Raw genomic sequence first — 19,443 nt, 5'->3', positions numbered from 1 at the left:
CATATCTCTCCCATGCACTTGTTTTTCTTTTTGAATGTCGGAAAGATGAAGGAAATTAACAACATAAATACTTCGAAAATACTCAAGAAACTTCACAAAAAGCGATAAATGTTTCCCTAAGCTTCCAGTTCAATTTCTATGGATATTCAATATTCAACGCTCGCCTATAGGACCAGTGGCGGATCCAGGGGGAGGGTCTTGGGGGTCTGGACCCACCCCCCCCCCCCAAAAAATTTTAAAGTTCTTGAGAAATTTTAAAATAGTTTCTATTTTAAATTCATTCCAAGTTCAAAATCATTCAAAACTAGATTCGATTACCAAACCTGATTTTAATTAAATAAGTGTATTTCATATTACGTATTGCACAATGAACATTTCAAAGTTGAAATTTTGGACCTTCTCCGAATTTTTTTTTCTGGATCCGCTCCTGTATAGGACGAATGTATGTCAAAATGAGAAAATTATACTTGTTTTAATATTTTTCTACGAGGATATGTTATCGCTTCTTGGTATTGGTAGAAAAGGGTCATCCAAACATTTATACGGGTAAGTGAGTCAAACCCACTTGACGGGGCCTCGAAATTTTCACAAAATCATCGATTTTCATGAAAAAGTGAAATCTTAAAAATGGCGGTTTCGCAATCTTGTCGCTATCTTGTTTTTTCGCTATTTTTGCTAATTTCCAGTGATAAGAGTTAATTTTCATCATTTTCGGCACAGTTTACTGCCTCTCGGTTATCAAAAGTGTGAATAACGGTGCAATTTATCGATTATACAAAGTGAAGTGGCTTATAAAAGCATTTTTCGGCATATTTTCGACTGACGCGAGTGGTCACAGTTTGTGAAAATCGAATTCCGGTAACTGAAAAAAAAATCATTTCCTCGCATTACGGGCCGTCGATTCCCGATGCATAGGGTGACCATACGTCCTGGTTTCCCAGGACATGTCCTGGTTTTGCATTGACTATCCTGGTGTCCTGGGAAGTCGAGGAAAATGCTTGATTTGTCCTGGTTTTTCTCCTGGAAGCGTAATATATTTATATTTATTCAGTCTTCGCTTTTCACTATGCTCCAGATCGCAGTTACGAACGACCGCAATCATAACTGCAACGTATACTCATCCTCCATCGGAATGCCACAAACAAAACTTAATACATTCGAATCTCCCCATTGTACCTTCCGATGTTTTTTTAATCTCTCAAAACTGCCTCGTCAATATCGATGAAACAATGGTTATGAGCGCTTCTTCTCGGCTGAAATCGCCTTTCAATCCGGGACCCGAAGAATTCCCTTTGGTACCTCTGAAAAGATACATCGGCGTTTTGGTGCTTCTGCTTCTACTTGTGTTCACTTGTGTTCGTCTTACTGGATATCCATTCCATAAAAAGAAAAATATCAACTATCGTGGAAAAATTTCATTGAGTGCTCTCTCGAGCTGGGGATCATGGAATTACTACAGGGTCGATACCAGTACCTATTCAGTTGCTCTGCTTGTTAACAGTACAGTGAATCAAACGAACGTTTCTACCTAAAGTCTGCTGTCTGCTGTCCCAAGCCAGTGTGAACAATAAAGCACCGTTACTTTCATCAGTGCGATATCGATCATTCATTTTAAGATGTTTGAAACACAACAGCAAAATTCAACAGCAAATTTTCAAATGCAGTTCAGACTAACGGAAGTCGTCGTTATACAAGCCCACCACACTCTCGTTACTGATAACGTTTAAAACTTTGGCCATAACGGTGAGCTACGCTATGGAAGACAACATGCAATACGTCGTTGAGCATGATAATGTTAGGACCAAGATACTCGTATATATTGACAATGATAAGATTGATATGCGTCTGCACGATCTACACCTGGGTACTATTAATAAATTTATTACAACCATCATGTGGGAATACGTAAGATTTAAGTTTGAAACCAGGAGAAAAATTTTCTAGGTATTTCCAACGGTGCTTCTTTCGTGAAAATGCGAGTGACGGAACCTATTCCGTCATATCTGAACTTTCAATTCAAAGTAAAACGCGTGACCAAATCTCAAATCACGCTGTGCACGTATGAAGGACAGACCCCTGCGTGCCCTACGTTGTTACACAAGAAGACACACTACGAGAAACCATGTACACAAACCTCTAACAAAGCAATATCAACTGCAAGCATACCCATCACACAGGCCTTCATCAACATCAACTAAATCACAAACCACTGGAGTTGCAGCTCAGGCACCAACGAATACTGCAACAACAGAACCTACGCACAGCGTGTCCGATCATTGTGATGCGCCTTCTACTTCCCAATCAACTGCTAGCAGCACCGATAATAAAGTAAATAACAAAGAACACGGATACGCAATCGTGACCTGTAGGCCCCACAAACAACTCAAACCAGGTAATCGTGAAAGCCCATAGAACATTAACAGCGAGGATAGCATGAACGAAAACGATAAACCGAGAGAAAGCGGACAAAGTGATCCACAAGCAACAAGAGGCAATGAAATAAATTGATCTTCAATAAGAAATAAGATCGTTACGTAAAGTAACAAAGCGCGTGCACAAGATCCGATGGATACACAATAAAATTCGATTTTTTTATTTCGATTATAGAGGTTTCAACCTTAAGGGTCATTCGCCTCTTCGGGTTAGAAAAATCTTATATGAAAGTTTCTAACCCTATGTGCGAGGTCGGGGCTCGAACCCAGGTGCGCTGCGTACAAGGCAATCGATTTACCAACTACGCTACGCCTACCCCCAATTCGATTTATTTATTTTTATTTACACATTGATAATATTAAAAGATCCACGGCTCAGGTAATGCATTGAGGCGCGGCAATGTCGATTGAGAGGTAGCGGGGGGAAGCATTACTCTTTCGACTGTCCTGGTTTTTTACTCGTCTGATATGGTCACCCTACCGATGCAAGGACAATAAAAGTGCACAGCAAACATCTAGAAACACAGTGTACATTGGAATTTTTTTTTCTAATTGCCGTATTTTTTCACTTTTCGTATCGAATTTTTTTCTCTATTTTTTATAGAAAAATAGTTCGATCCGAAAAGCGGAAAAATACGGCAATTCGAAAAATTGGCATATTCAAATAATTGGCGTTTCACCGGCGACTAGCGACTACCAGGTGTCGCCCCAAAATTCTTCGGCCGAAAAATAGGTGGCAAACCAGCCGGTCGGTGCTCAGCAATTTTCGTCCGCGTTCCTTGTCACCTATTTTTTATTGGGTGTTTCATCGGCGGTGCTATCTTTGAAAATGAACCGCCTTGGATATTCAACTGTTTTTTGCGTTCTAGTTTTGTTGCAAATGAGTAGAAGTTTTGATTCTTTTATATTCGGGATTGCAGATATTTTGTCGCATGTAAATTTTGGGTGTACGTTGGTGTGATGGCACTGTAAGGGAACACGTATCCGCTGGTCGGCCAACTTTTCTTTGGACTGAGCAAACTAATTTCAATGTTTGTTTAGGGTTTGTTTTACCAAGGGGGGAACTGGTCCAGAGAGCATTCAATGTGCATAGGGAAAGCACATGGCCTTATTTGAGTGGAATGATCACTTAAATCATATATAAGGTTTGAAAATTGACAATTCGCAATTACCCTTCAGTTGTGTCAGCACGAAGAATAACTGTTTTGCTGTCGTGTTCGTTGGTCATCATGTGTATGTATGTAGCTTTCAATTCTATCTCATGCCTCCATGCGAGTCTAGGTCTATTGATGACATTTGATCCTTAGACCGGCGACGACTGGGTGCTGTCGGCCTTCTGCCGATAGTGGCAGAATGAGAGGGTGCGAACGGATCTAGCCGAGAAGACAATACCGTGAAAATGAATAGTTGTTCGGAGATCGGCTTCAATGGGATTTTTATTTGACTGGTATCGATGATCACGGGTCAATACGTACTGAAAATTTCGTCGCGTCTGTTTTAATGAATCTAATTTCAAGCTTGATTATTGGCCCGTGCATCAGGTTAACGATCCTCTGTATTTCCGTTCAATGTTCGATATAATCGTTCGTATACGTGTATTTCACAAACAATCCGATATGGAAGATAGAGAATACTTTCGTTGATTTATAAAATCTCGAGCTATCATCAGGCATGGGAAAATTCACTCATTCGTTTGATTCCATCTGGTAGCCATTCATCCTTGGTTCAGCCGCACACAATCAGCATAGTGAGCATGGAGCAACGAACCACGAGAGAATGCGATGAATGCTCTCTCCACCACCAAGTATGAGCAATCTGAACGGTCAGCGAACGCACTATGTGAGTGAGTGGTTAGAAAAATACTAGTAACGAACCGAACGTCAGCGAACACACAGGAATTCAATTCTAGATGAACCAAATTTCGCTCACTCATCGAATGCATTCGTTGACTCATTCAGAGGGTTCCTTGCATGTTATTCCAATAATAAGCATGAGGCGCTATATATATGATTTACGTAGAGCTGTAGGAATTAGATTTTTCTTTAAACTTCTTGTTCGGCTTGGAAGCCTTTTGGTGATTATAAGCCGGAGAATTACATGAAAATATAAAACAGTTTCAATACTATTTTACATATGACTTCTATAATAATCGTTGCTTACAGGTGTGGACTTGACGTCGCTTTTGGGAATGATTTGAGATAGTAGCGTCGCATTCGGAAAGCGATATAAATTGTGAAATTTAAAATTAACTCTTTTGAAAGGCTAACGCGATGTTTATACCACTGCAGAGCGTAATTTCCTCTCCCTTCGTAGTAGCAATCGCACAAGTGTTTATTATAGTATATTAAGAGTAATTAACGAAATTAGCTTTTTGACTTATTAGATTGTCCAAAGTTGTATCAGATAGATATTACTAAATTAATATTTATTAAATCAGTACAGCGTTTAGTAGTTTTCTATATATAGTGGGGGCAAAAAGAATTTTCTCAGCAGACGGCATTTTTATTGACGTCAGATATCTATTGCTGGCAACTAGTCGATAAACCCGTATCAAAAATAAAATTTCGAAAGATATTCGCCCTCTAGGATTTTAATATGGCATCATTCGATTTTGTGATGTGATGTGATGTGATATTAAGCCACCATCAGCTCAAGGTTTTTCCAATTAATGCGGGTAGACTTACGGTAGCCCCGAAATAGTTTATCGTGAAACCTTCGTATTATTGCTATTAATGAAGAGAAATCAAAAGGTTTGGGCGGGTCCGTAAGCAGAAGCACTTACACGCACCCGCTGGTAAGAAAGAGACCCTTCCAACAATATTACTCCAGTCAAAAGATAAAAAATTTCGCTATACCTGCTTTACCCACCTGATGGTTTGTTTTGAGAAGGGTGCGTCAAACTCATATCAGACCTTTTGAAGAAAACAAGTTTTATTCAGGTGACTTAGGCTGGCTATCCACGTTCCTTCGTCCAGTCCTCAATTTATATGATACCCTGGTGCTCCTAGCCCCTCCCAGTTTTCAATGTTATATAGTGCATTAAATTTATTGTATAATATGTGATATAGCATAATAGACAAATAGCTCAATATCGATAAATATAATGGATATTTTGTTCATAGCTAATTGAAAAAATAATAAAAGCTGTAAGGAATGAATAATATAATATAATATAATATAACATAATATAATATAATATAATATAATATAATATAATATAATATAATATAATATAATATAATATAATATAATACAATATAATATAATATAATATAATACAATATAATATAATATAATATAATATAATATAATATAATATAATATAATATAATATAATATAATATAATATAATATAATATAATATAATATAAAACAACAAAATATAATTTTATATAACACTATATAATATAATATATATAATACACACAGGTTTTCTTTACATGGGGTATACTGGCCGCGGAAATGTAAACCGCGTAAATGAAAACCGCGTTAATTGAAAAATCTGCGTAAATGAAAACCGCGTAAATTAAAGAATCCGTGGAAAATCTGAGTGTATAATATACTTCAGCATAATATAATATAATATAATATAATATAATATAATATAATATAATATAATATAATATAATATAATATAATATAATATAATATAATATAATATAATATAATATAATATAATATAATATAATATAATATAATATAATATAATATAATATAATATAATATAATATAATATAATATAATATAATATAATATAATATAATATAATATAATATAATATAATATAATATAATAGACCAATAGCTCATTCCAATGATAAAAGGTAACTGTTTGAGTAATGCAATGGTGTTGGTGAGATGATGAACAACATTGAGATAATGACGATATTGCATATTAATAAGGTGAATATAATGGATGCAATAAAGGAAATTCATGTAACAAAAAGTTAGCAATGAGCTTATCTTAATCTTTCATTGCAATTGATGACTGTAAGTGCTATTGTAAATATGGTTAACTTAATTAATATATTAGGTTAATAAAAAGATATATAGTGAGTATAAGAATACAATACAATAACTAATACAAAACAAGATATCAGAATATTTAAATATGGTGCATTATGGTAAGAGTTGATACGCCTTTCATACTCCACTCAACAAAATACATCAAACCAACAAAATGAATCTAATGCCAAAATAGATGAAATGGGTATTACGAGCACAATGTAGACAATGAATATATAAAATACATAACACCTTAATATATATATTGAATGTAATTGTAATTTAAGCAATGAAACATTGAAACTTTATCTTAGCGATAATGCTGAGGGATCTTGTCTCGGTTATTGAGCTATGGAATATAATCTTACCTATCAATTTGTAAATAACTTAATTAAAATTAAAATTAAAACATAAGAATATTCCTAAGACGATGGAGGCGATGACATTAGCACTGTCTTTCTTTGTGTTGTATCCTAAAGAACAGGTTTAAGGGCGAATATATGGACATCATACTGGAAACCGAATACAGTAAGATTCCGTTTTTGGCACGTTCCGTTTTTGGCATGCTCCATTTATGGCAACAAAAAAGTTCCGTTTTTGCCAACAAATGGATTCCGTTTTTGGCAACATTGTTGTTGTACATAGTAAATCTTTTACAAAATGCTCATACACATTTAGTTGTAATAATTGATATCACTTTTGACTTTTTTCCAGCCATGGGAGTCATATTTACTACATTTTATGGGGGCGGGCATAGCAAATAAAATTATATTTGCTGATTTTCTTCTATCATTTCATTTCATATCACATATTCTTATATAATTACTGTTGTTGTAACATTTATGAGGTAACAAATTGAAAATAAAAGCTTTTAAAGTAAGGGGGCCATTTTTGTCACGGTTCCTATTTTGGCGACTGATAAAAAATATATTGTTGCCAAAAACGGAATCCTACTGTATTGGAATTATAAGAATACAATACATACAGTGAATATAGGGAATTGTTTACAACGTCAGCAATCTGCTCCTAACGCCGAAAAACTGAGATCAGTTCTATAAAATACAAAAAAAACATACAATTGGTCCAAAAAGTGTATGATAGTGGCGATATTTATTTCTCTTTTTGTATAAATCTGATAAGAAATCTGAAAGAATTTCAGGACTGGCTCGTTAATTTTTATGTACAACACTCTCCTTCGCAACTCAAACACCCCAACCACTGAGGTGCATAACATATAATACTGCATGATGACGCAATTGAAAAAAAAAAACAAAAAACGGCAGCTCAGCTCTTCTACAAGGTGTCAGAATCTAAAAACGATCAGAAATCAGTCTCTTGAACTGTGGTGGAATCGAAAGTTTTCCAAGTCCATGCAAATAAACTCTAAAACCTGTCAAAAAGGACGATGTTCCACAGAAAAGTATTTACCATTCTATACCATCCACTCAGCTCCCCGCCGCTAGACCAATTCAATAAGAATGCACCATCAATCTTACATAAAAATCTCGATATATAAAGTGGTATTTCATTTAGAACAATTTTGATAGCAACCTTTCCGTAATGGGGTGACGCACATATCAGATAAAAACATTTACATACCTGTAAAGAGTAAATATATACCGAATACTCGAAATACAACGCACACCAAGGGAATAGAATTCTGATTTAACATTCACACAATACACCGTCATCGACGGAAAAGATGATCGCAGTTTTGCCTATGACACGTTCACATATGCCGCGCGTAAACACCCTTCGTGTCTCTAGCTAATTACTCGATTAGCGGATAATCGATTATTTGCAAAAACCACACGTCACTGTATTAGTGCATAGTAAATCCAATCATATTTATATGAATATAAACCTTGAAGCTCCAACTGAACATTCAACAGAGGTGCATTGCTTGCATATTTATCGCATCCGCACAAATACCTCAAAATCCGATACATTTCGAAGTCACAGAAAACACCACCCGAAGAACAATGAAATACACAGAAAAATGAGATTCCAGCGCTCACGAAAATTTGCTTTGGTATGAATTTGGTATTCGCCTGACATTAGTAAAAACAAACACTTATCTCTTCGTGTAGACCACAATCCGCCACGTTTCCTCCGTTTCGCTACTGAGGTTGTAGTTGGTCATCATATTACCAACACATCAACAACCCCTCTCACTGGTGCACCATTCGTGTGAAATCACAATTCCTAACTGGCACTCACACTTGCTATATCCTACTGCTGTCGAGCAAATCTAGCCTTCCGGAGGCGTAGTGCCATATTGCTTTGTTGTGGCATCCACATCATAAAACATCTACACTTCATTAATCCAAACACTTTGCTGACCGTATCACATTTTAATATGGCATCATTCGATTTTCTGCATAAACTCTTTAATCGCGTATAAACACCTTATATGGTGTCGGCTCGATCGGCAGTTGCCGAAAAAGATGGTTTCATTCCCATCCAGAATTTGAACTGGTTTGAGGTTTCTGTCAGAATTTCGGATCAAATAAAATAAACGATCACGGCTCATTATCGTTTGTTTCATTTGTGTTAAATGGTTGTGGCTAGTTTGACTAGGATTAAATAGTACTTATAGGTGTTCCGTTGGGATGATTTTAGATGATTTGATGCATTTATTTTTTAAAGTTTACCCTTTAGTCGTTATAACGCCTCGTACACTATTTTTGGATGTTATAACCTTGAATTTCATGTGCGTCATGATATTCAAAGAAATATTGTGGTTGCAGTTGAAAACTGGAAAATCCAACCAGCCACAATCGTATTTTCTCTGGTTTGAACAATGGAATCACGTCGGAAGTAGTGCGAATTTTTCATATAATTATGCGGTATAATGCACACTACTCCCGACGTCCTGAATTAGCATTGAACAAGAGAAAAAATTGTTGTTGATTACATTTTCCAGTTTTTAACTGTAAAGATAATATCTTAACTGTACAAAAGATAGATTAATAAATACACAAATGTAGGTAGGTCACGCTAGCCGTTAAACGATAAGCTTGCTCATCCTCCCTCTTGAGCTATTTTACCTTTGCACTTCTAACCATAAATCTTTCCATGTATTTCCTCTACAAAGGATAGAGAACCGATTGAACGATTCAATGATTGAATATGATGATTGAATCAAGATGAGACTCATCAAGTGGCTCGCAAACCAAAACGATAATATTCCAATCTTCATCATTCTTAGAAAATATTGAGAGAATGAGAGGCTCTCCGACTTAGAATGACCGGGAGTCAATTGAGTGCCGCACAACTGCTTTCGCGAATGAGCTTTGCGACTAGCTCAGTGTATACTTCCTGGCGTTCACTTCGTGAGACAAACACAGCAATTGGAAGCATGAGATGTATCAGAATATGAATGCAGTGGAGTGAATTTCGAATGTATTTTTCCCATACCTGGCTATCATAACTCTTTGTCTGTATAACGTGTTATCACTCGTTATCACTAACTAAACTACTACCCAATAAACTATGCTTTACGGGTCGCATCGCTTGCTTGGAGCGAATCCTAGACTCTATTCCCTTCCAAACCACCAACTCCGTGACACCTATGGAAGAGTCTGATGAATCGAAAAAAAATTGTCGCGTGATTGAATATTATTAAAAAATATAAGCAGTGCTCCTTATAGCCGGCTATCTGGAGTTCAAGTTGCTTATTTTGCTAATCGTATTAATACAACAAATGATAAATTTCCCAAATTCTCGGTAGCCGGCTGCCCAGAGCAATTATTACACGGTAACGCTATTGACACACTTACTAACAACTCTCCCCTTCCCGTGATACATGTGGAGATGCAGAGTATTCCTCGGTCTCTACTAGCAACATGTATTGGACTAACATTCCTTTCTTTCCCAGAAGATCTGCATTCGGACGTGGCCGGCGTCGGTATTGATCAGCATGCAGGGATCAATATAGATTGTACAATGTGGCTCATCATGTTATTCCCAAGCATGTTGTTCCAATGAACATTTTGCAATCTCATTTGGTTCTGGTCAATAACGGAGTAGCAACTACGGGCGATCTCTTATGCTTATGCTTAAATCACCGATTTTCATGAAATTTTTTTTTGTAACTTTTGGTACAAAAATCTTGCTCCCAAACAATTCACACTTATCAAAACATTCTTCAAGCATTAAGATTTCGAACATTTGAAGAGCACCAATCAAACAATAATGAAGCATTGGCAACGCTTATTTTCAGCTAACGTGCAATCAAAATGCTGATTACTGACAAGCAGTATTAAATAGCTTTTTATATGCTAATTTCCAACAGTTATGCATTCAAAATGCTAAGGTACGGCAAGAAGCATAAGGCATGTAAATTAAAAGTTATTTTACTGCAAATATTAATGCTTGGCGATTACCTAGGTAGCTTCGAAGCTAGCCACTTTAGATTTAGATAACAAACACGAGGAAACTGACTTATACTTTCATCGAGATGTTTCGTTTTGCTATTATGCTTCCGAGGTAATATAGATAGCATTCGAGAATATTTTTTTGGCCAACTGGTGATGCGACAAAAACGCAATTAGTTGTGTTGGCAGTTTTAGCTGGAACAGCTAAGACAAAAGTAATTAGCTGCCATATTTTAATTTTGTGATTGTGGTGTTATCCATGTACAATAAAGTGACCAGGTATTTCGGGATGAATGCTGGGCGCGCATAAGGAATTTGTTGAAAAAAATTCACAGATCTTTACACAACTTTTGTAAGACTAAGATCCTTCTCCTAAAGTTCCATACATAGAATCTAAATGAATTTGCTGAATTGGCACGTTTCCAAACGCTACTCGAAAAAAGTGGGGGACACTTTGCGGGACATCTAGCCAGGTAGGATAACTTCTTCAAATATGAGACTGTCTTACTTAGTCTATTAAATTAGTTTAAAAAAATATATGTACGATAGTTGGTTGTACGAAATTTGATTCTAGCGCAACTAAACTATATTCTCACAGTGTACAACCTCTTCAATTATGAATTAGAAATTTGCGAATTTCGCAAATGAACTTACAACTAGGAATGTATTCATGTCCGTCTGTCTCCAAACAGCGGTAAAACTAAAGAAAAGCTACCAAAGTTGCATCGATTCCAGTTACTAACCCCCTTCACATTCACCAACTCACGTTTATCTCAACGAATCAGGAACGGTTGAAAAATTCAACATGCTTCAAACTCAATACTTTCTAGCCGGGTTGCGATTTCTATATATGCGAATACGATTACGTACTCCTGGGGGCCCCGGGTGCTGTGAATAATGCATTAGATTGCCAAACCAGAGCAAACCCACCGAAAATGCTAGAGCTAGCTAGCTGCTGCACGAATATCTACACGAAACCCCGGAGCTACGGAACAACATATGCAGATGCACCAACAAACATTTGCCGTTGCGCTTTGCCACTTCTCGGAACGAAGTTGTTTTGTTGCTATTACTGCTGCTATGAATTGTAAATGCATCTCCGATTTTCGCATTCATACACAGTATTGTCTCGGTTTCGCCGATTTAAAGCATGGCATGGCTTAAGTAGATTTTTGGGGGGAACATTTCCTATCGCTCCTTCCACTGGTCGGTTTCAAACATGTTGCAGTGAAAAAAATGTGTACTTTTGTTTTGCGCAGGATTGTACACTTGTCAGATGCATTACTAGAAAGGATATCCGTTATGTGGTATTTAGATTGGTGTGAATGAATTTATCCTCAATGCCACGGTTGTAACATCAATTCTGATAAGAATTCCACCATCTAGACCCTAGATATCGGCTCATTAGCACATGACCAAATTTTTTTCATCTCAGAGAATCCCAACGAATTCAGACCCACTAGGATGAGAACTAGTCACACTTGCCAACCCAACCATCGGTGCCGTCCAGACAGTAAATTGAAACGTATCAAATAAACACAATTAATATTATAATGCTGAATTGTCAAATTAGTCAACTTTGTCGGGTAAATACTGTTCAAATTCGATTGGAATATATGCCATTCTCGACAGCGAAAAAATATCTGCATGAGATGTGATCTTTTACAGTAACTGTCATGATCTTATTTAATAGATTCGTGAACGATGCGATTCCTCGAACACAGAACAAAGCTCGTCCCATCTCACGACTTGCCTTTTACAAAGCGACATTCATACTACAAACGAACTCGAAACAGAGAAGACATGCAGCACTCAACGGAAGCATTTTCAATTGCGGTTTCCTTCGTTAATCTTTTGCCACAGTAGCAATTTTCCGGCACTCTTCGTGTGTGTGTGTGTGTGTGTCTGTTTGCCGCCGTCATTCTGTATCACTCACATTTGCCGCACTCTCGGCATTCTCAACTGGATTGCTGCCTTCCGTGTACAAGTATACGATGGGTATCGTATCCTTGGAATTTTCCCAACAATACATGTGTACACTCTAACTAGCGCATCAATCTCAGTTTCAAAGTGCCTCTTCGGGGAGTTTCAGCAACCGCAACGGAATTGGCTGCATTTTCACTGGTTGTGTTCAAATGCTAAAATAGGCAACGATAAAATGGAACCTGTCTCCGCCTGCCTGCCTGCCTGATGCTGCTGCTGGCGGTGTGAGATGAAAAATGCACCACAGTTACTCCGGGTTACAAGACTATGCATATTTTAGTGTACGCTCCATGTGTCTCCATGTTCTGCACATGAAGAGTATCCAATTTCGGGATAATGTGAAAATTTGTGCATAACAACTATCGCCATGCTGTTTTTGTTTTGTTATTCTGATGAATATCCTTCGGTATTCAAACTTTTATAGGAAGCAGCTAGGATTTCGTTGGAATGAATTTTACACTTGATAACAGAAACACGTACTTGCTACGTCCAAAACGTGCTTCTCCAGCTTTTGGGGGTGTGATATGCTAGCTAGTGGTTTTCATTAATTTAATTGTTCGTCATCATAATCATCGGGTCTGAACAATCCGGGCGTTGTTCCAGGTCATAAGCGAACGAATTTCAGAATTCCTGTTTGCTAGGTTTTGATGCGACACTTCAGCTCGTTATGATGTATAAGGAAAGGTGGAAACATTTACCACTCTTGTGAGTTTTGTATTTTTCGCGTGGCTCTCGGGTAGCGAAATTAAAAACATCAACAAACGAAGCAAAGATCCGTTTCAGAACCGTGTTCGTTGAGCCGAGTCCGACGCATTGTCAGTATTTACATCTACTAACGAGAGCGCAGATACTGCAAGGCCCCTGGTTGTCTCAAAGCTTGTGACCGTTACGCGAACTTGAAGCGGACCCTACACGAGCAGAAATATTGCCAATAAACCAATTATTGATCAATATATTGATCGTGTAAAGTGTTTTTGAGAATATTGATTCTGTAGAATTCGAATTGGGTTGACGTATTAATGCTGTCTTGTCAATATCTTTATTGACAATATTCCGGTCCGTGTAGGGCTACGTCACAATTGCTTATAGCTCTAAATATATTCTGGCTAAAGAAACGGTGTAGCTTATTTCAAATGTTCAATCTCGTTACACCGTACAACAGATCAATACAAACAAATTTAGAGGCGGATAAACCTTATTACAACGGTCATAGCGATGTGAGTGCTCGCTGCAATAATACAAAAATACATTCATGGCAAAATTCATAAAAAAGCTCCGTACGAAGAAAATGCAATTTGTTAAAAATATTAAAATTTAAAAATGGCCTGAAAGAAAAAAACTAGTATAAAGGATTTCTGACATAGGGTTCTTCCTCATTTGTTTCGTCCGTTACGAATACTTTGCATCCCGATAGTTCCTTTCAAGAAGGCAAAAGCGATGTCCAGACAATAGACCAAAGCCGTGCTCTGGTCATTAGCGGTCGTTTGGATACGCGGGAGGTTTGAACTGCCCCGCAACTGGGTAAATTAACCCTTTATAAGGCCCAGAGTTTGGGGCTATTTATGAATGTTATATTAAGGGGGTCTTCTACTCGCGAAGCCTGAAATTGAGCACTTTTTGTGAATAAATTGTAAAGCATCAACTCAATGGATTTAGAAACTTTCTTTTTGTCTTTCTCCTATGGAAAGGCTATGCAATTACTCTGAAAGCCGACTTTTAAACCGAGGCCCGGAGGGCTGAGTCTCTTACACTATTTGACTCAGCTCGTCGAGTTAGGCAAATGTCTGTGCGTGTGCGTGTGTATGTATGTATGTGACCAAAAATATGCACATCTGTTACTCAGAGATGGCTGAACCGATTTTTTCAAACTCAGTTCCAAATGAATGGTGCAACGTTCCCATAAACTTCTATTGAATTTCATTTAGTTCCGACTTCTGGTTCCGGAGTCACAGGCTGAAGAGTGGGGTCACGCATGAAATTCCCATATAAATCGGAATCAGCATGAGATTTAAAAGATATTAAACTTCATAAAATATGTTCGAAAATGTTTGGAATTATAGTATCAGTACACTGATGCCCAATAAAAACCACGTTGGCCACATTGGACACGTTCGGCGGAACCGGAAGCTTCGGGAAAGTAATTAAGTTCCTGAATTGAATTCACATCTGGTTCTCAAACATGTCTGACTCGATTTTCACATATTTAGTCTCAAACGAAAGCCACAACATCCTTATTGAATGCTATTAAATTTCCTTTGAATCGGAGTTCTGGTTCCTGTGTTACGGGTTGAAGTATGCGGCCACATGCAAAATTCCTATATAAACCGGTATAATCAATATATGTATAAATGATGCAAAAATAATTAAAATGAGTAACAAATTGCTTGAAACTGTTGGCCGACACTCTTATTCACTTCGTCGAGTTCGGGAAACGTGTGTATGCGTATGTGTGTATGTGTGTGACCAACAATTGCGCATCGGTTACTCGGAGATGACCGAACCGATTTTCTCAAAACAAGTCTCAAATGGAAAGTGTAATATGAAGATGGGTGTAGCACCGCCCCCTCTCCCCACTTACCCTTACACCTCCACCCCCCCCCCCCTGGCCATCCATGCACCCGCATTGGGGCATTGCAAAAAAACACTCATTTTTGAAATCGCAAAGACCTACTATTGTGACTAATATCAATGTAAGCTCAGATGCCAAATTTCATATCATTTGGTCCATTTTAGACCTCCGCCCACTTTTTCTTGAAGTTTTTGACATTGGTTCCATGGGAAAATTCAGTGTGTTCCACATTTATACGTTCACCCAAATTTTTCAGAATAACTGTTTGCCTTTATCATATAGATAGGTTATGTAATTGCTTCAAAAACTGACTTTCTAACCGAGGCACGGAGAACCGAGTCTCATATACCATTCGACTCAGTTCGTCGAGATCGAAAAAAGTCTGTGTGTATGTATGTGCGTATTTATGTATGTGTGTATGTATTTATGTATGTATGTATGTGTGTATGTGCGGATGCATTAAAAAAATATCCACATCAGTTTCTCAGAGATGGCTGAACCGTTCTGTACAAAGATTCAAATGAAAGGTATAATATTCTCATCGGCTGCTATTGAAATTTATTTTGATCTGACATCTGATTACGGAGTTACGAGGTGAAGAGTACGGTTACATAGTAAATCTTGTAATAATTTGTCCACATCGGATTCTCGGATTTTTCTGAACCTTTAGTCTTAAATGAAAGGTACAACACTTTCATCGGCTGTTATGAAATTTTGTGTAGATTCGACGTCTAGTTCCTGAATTACAGGGTGAGGAGTGCGATCATGCAGAAAAACTAAATTTTAACGGGTGCTGCGATGAATGAATAATCGTGAAAATTTTTCAAAAGTGTGAACACAACTGCTTGGATTTGTAGTTCTAAGTCACGAACAGTCATTCAAAGTCCGTTTAAAGTTTAATTCCGACCCGACCTATGGTTCCGGAGTTACGGGTTGTGGAGTGCGGTTACATATCAAATTCCGATTTAAACCGATACTGCGATGAATGCAAAAAGGTCAAAATTTCGCTAGAATGTGTGTCAAACAAATTGCATTTGCAGTTCTAGGTCAGTGATAGCCAACCGAAGTCTCATTGACGACATTGACCATCACAAACTGTTCCGGAAGAGCCACGGAAAAGTAACCACTTATCAACATTAACAAAATCACAAGGTTTGGCAGATTTTCACAAACTTAGTCCCAAATTTTGTGAACACTTTATGGCGTTTAGACGTTTTGGGTATAAAAGGTCCTTCATACACATGGTGCGAAACCGTCAATTTTTTTGACTTTTCAATTTTACTTTTTAAAACGAAAAGAAAAATCTCTCGCGACCTTCATTGATGACATTGATGTTGAAACTGCATGGGTCCCGCTTAAGTAAAGTTGTGGCAAATTGGGTAATCTGTAATCAGAAAACTAATATTTTTTATAATCATGGTAACGTTTTTTTTATTCATTTCGTTTATTTGATAGGCACAAATGCGTTAGCTTGGCGGTGCCAAATTCTTTTGTTTTTACATTTTGGATATTTTAAAACTAGGATGTTACAATGTTGAAATATTTTTTTTATAAAAGAGAAAAATTTTACAGCCATATTAAGACTAGAAATAAGATTCTATATACAAGAGGGGGGGCAAAAAAATTTTTTTATGAAAAATTTTAAAACAAGGAATTCAATAGTAATAGTTTTTTAGGAAATATCTACAGTTATCTTAAAAGTAACAATATAGTTTGGTACACAAAAGGAAGAACAAATATTTATGAAAAATTTCACCGGTGTTTTAAAACTAGGGATACAATTCTATTTACAAGATGGGGGACAATAGTGTCATGGTAACGTTGGCTATGTTTAGACGAGAGGGATTTTTTAAATTTTATTATTTGTAAAAGTTATGTAACGATTTGTGAAAATTTTCAATATTTACGTTATTGTTTGACCTATTAGGGGTCATAAAAATGGAACAAATTGAAATTTTGCAAATCCTTCTAGACCAAACAAACGTTTTCTGAACAATTGTAGAAAAAATTATTGAAATCGGACCAGCACTTCTATGAAAAGTCTTACTTGGCCGCTTAAAAAACACTACTTTCGGGAAAACACGTTTAAAGATAAGTGTTCGAGGGAAGCCCAGATTGCATTTCTCATATGTTCTCCATATGTTTGAGTTTCTCCAAATCGTCAGCCCATAACATTTTGTTAGCTGGCCGATTCATTTGTCCGTCAACTTTTCCTTTCCTTTCCCACCGATACCTTTGTTTTCTTTCATCAGTTTTCTTAATCTCGTTCCCACACGCTTCTCAACATGTCCGATGCATTTTTTCTTCCGGGACGTTTCATCAACATTGGGGCAAATCGACACATACAATGATATATTTTTTGTGAAAAACAAGGTTTTGTAAAATTTTCCCCAATTTAATCAAAACAATTCAAATGTATAACATAACTTAAAATCTTAGTTTTATTAAAAAAATAAAGAATTCAGAAATCCTCCAACTTAATATGGTAATCCCATTTTTAAATTATAAGGAAGGTAAAATCGATAAACTGAAGAATTTTGGAAATAAAACGATTAGTTTTAATATAAAATAATTTAACATGTTTACAAATTTTGAAAAATCAATGATTTTTATAAAATCGAAAAAGAACCACCCAAATAACCATAAGCATTAGGCCATTGCACTATATTGGCTATACATTTGCACTAATATTGCATTGAAACTCTATTACAGCATTAACAATGTAATAAAGCTCTCTATTAGCATCAATAATGCATAAATGCACAGCCGAAATATAGCATTATCGCTTGCTCTATATGCGCATATACAGCTGATATAACGCGTACATGCTTCAAGAATCTTTAAGGCATGTAAGCTTTACATGTGCATTTAGTGCCATTATAGAACTAATAAAAAGCCGATATAATGCTATTGTAATTCTGTGGGTTTATTCGTTATGCAACTTTTCTGGAAGATTATATTCGGCATATTTCATTTCAATCGTACAAATGCAATATAGTCCAGGCAGCAAACGCAGCGCACTTACCGTAAAGAACGAGGCAAGGTACCTCAGTTGGAGACTTACTAAAGGTAATTTTCGTAAAACATTCATATCACGTAAGAAAGAAAACTCATTGAGGATATTCATTACAATGCATTAGTAGAGTCAATTACGATTTTAAACAGAACATATTATTTTAAAATTTTTCGTTTTTTGCTAACCATACCGAAAGTAAACATAAGAAATGGTTTTAAAAACATGGCGGACAATGGCAGCCAACTGAAGCTTTCTAATAGCATTAGCAGTGCCAATATTAGGCTTTTAAATTTGACATTTGTACGCTGGTGCTATATAACAGCATTAGTGCTGCAAAAACGAGCTGTCAATCTCTGCACAGTAATAGCACTATATTTCGCCTTTTTTGGCATAATATCAGCATTATATCATTATTTAAGGCTTCACGGCTCTATAAGACTGCTTTCTATGTGGATTTAAGGCAAATATTAGGCTTTTTATTATTATATTACGTTATAATGCTTATTGGTTACTTGGGCATGTCGAAAAAAAATTACAATTTAAATAATCACAAATAAGAAATTTACAAAGAAATCATAAAAAACTACAAGGGACAGCTCTATGGTGTTGCACGAACTGTGGACGTGGAAATACACTACTTAGTGTGACATATTTAATTTCTTTGTGAATTTGGATTAATAATATATCAACTATATTTCATTTGTTCAGTTTAAATATAACCAATTCACATTAAATGTTACATATTGAAACAAACCTTCTTGCTTATCAGGTAATTTTATTTGTATCAGGCCATCCAATTCGATTAATATTATTTGAGAAGATATGAAGATAAATGACAGAAAACTGCGGTCGAAAACCGTACTGTTTTAAATCTTAATGGGACCATCTCTACCTTGAACAATTGTAAAAAACTTTTCGATTGTGTGAATTAAAAACCCAGACCGGAGAAGCAAACTCAAATTTTGGGCGATGAAGTCACATTTCGTGTGTGGCTTTCTAATTATATTTTGCCATTATTGTAACTTTGCTAAAGTAGACATTTAAATGTAGAGGATGTAGT

The sequence above is a fragment of the Topomyia yanbarensis genome, chromosome 2, assembly GCF_030247195.1.
Source record: "Topomyia yanbarensis strain Yona2022 chromosome 2, ASM3024719v1, whole genome shotgun sequence".
Lineage (NCBI taxonomy): Eukaryota > Metazoa > Arthropoda > Insecta > Diptera > Culicidae > Topomyia > Topomyia yanbarensis.
This window is presented reverse-complemented; position numbering follows the sequence as displayed.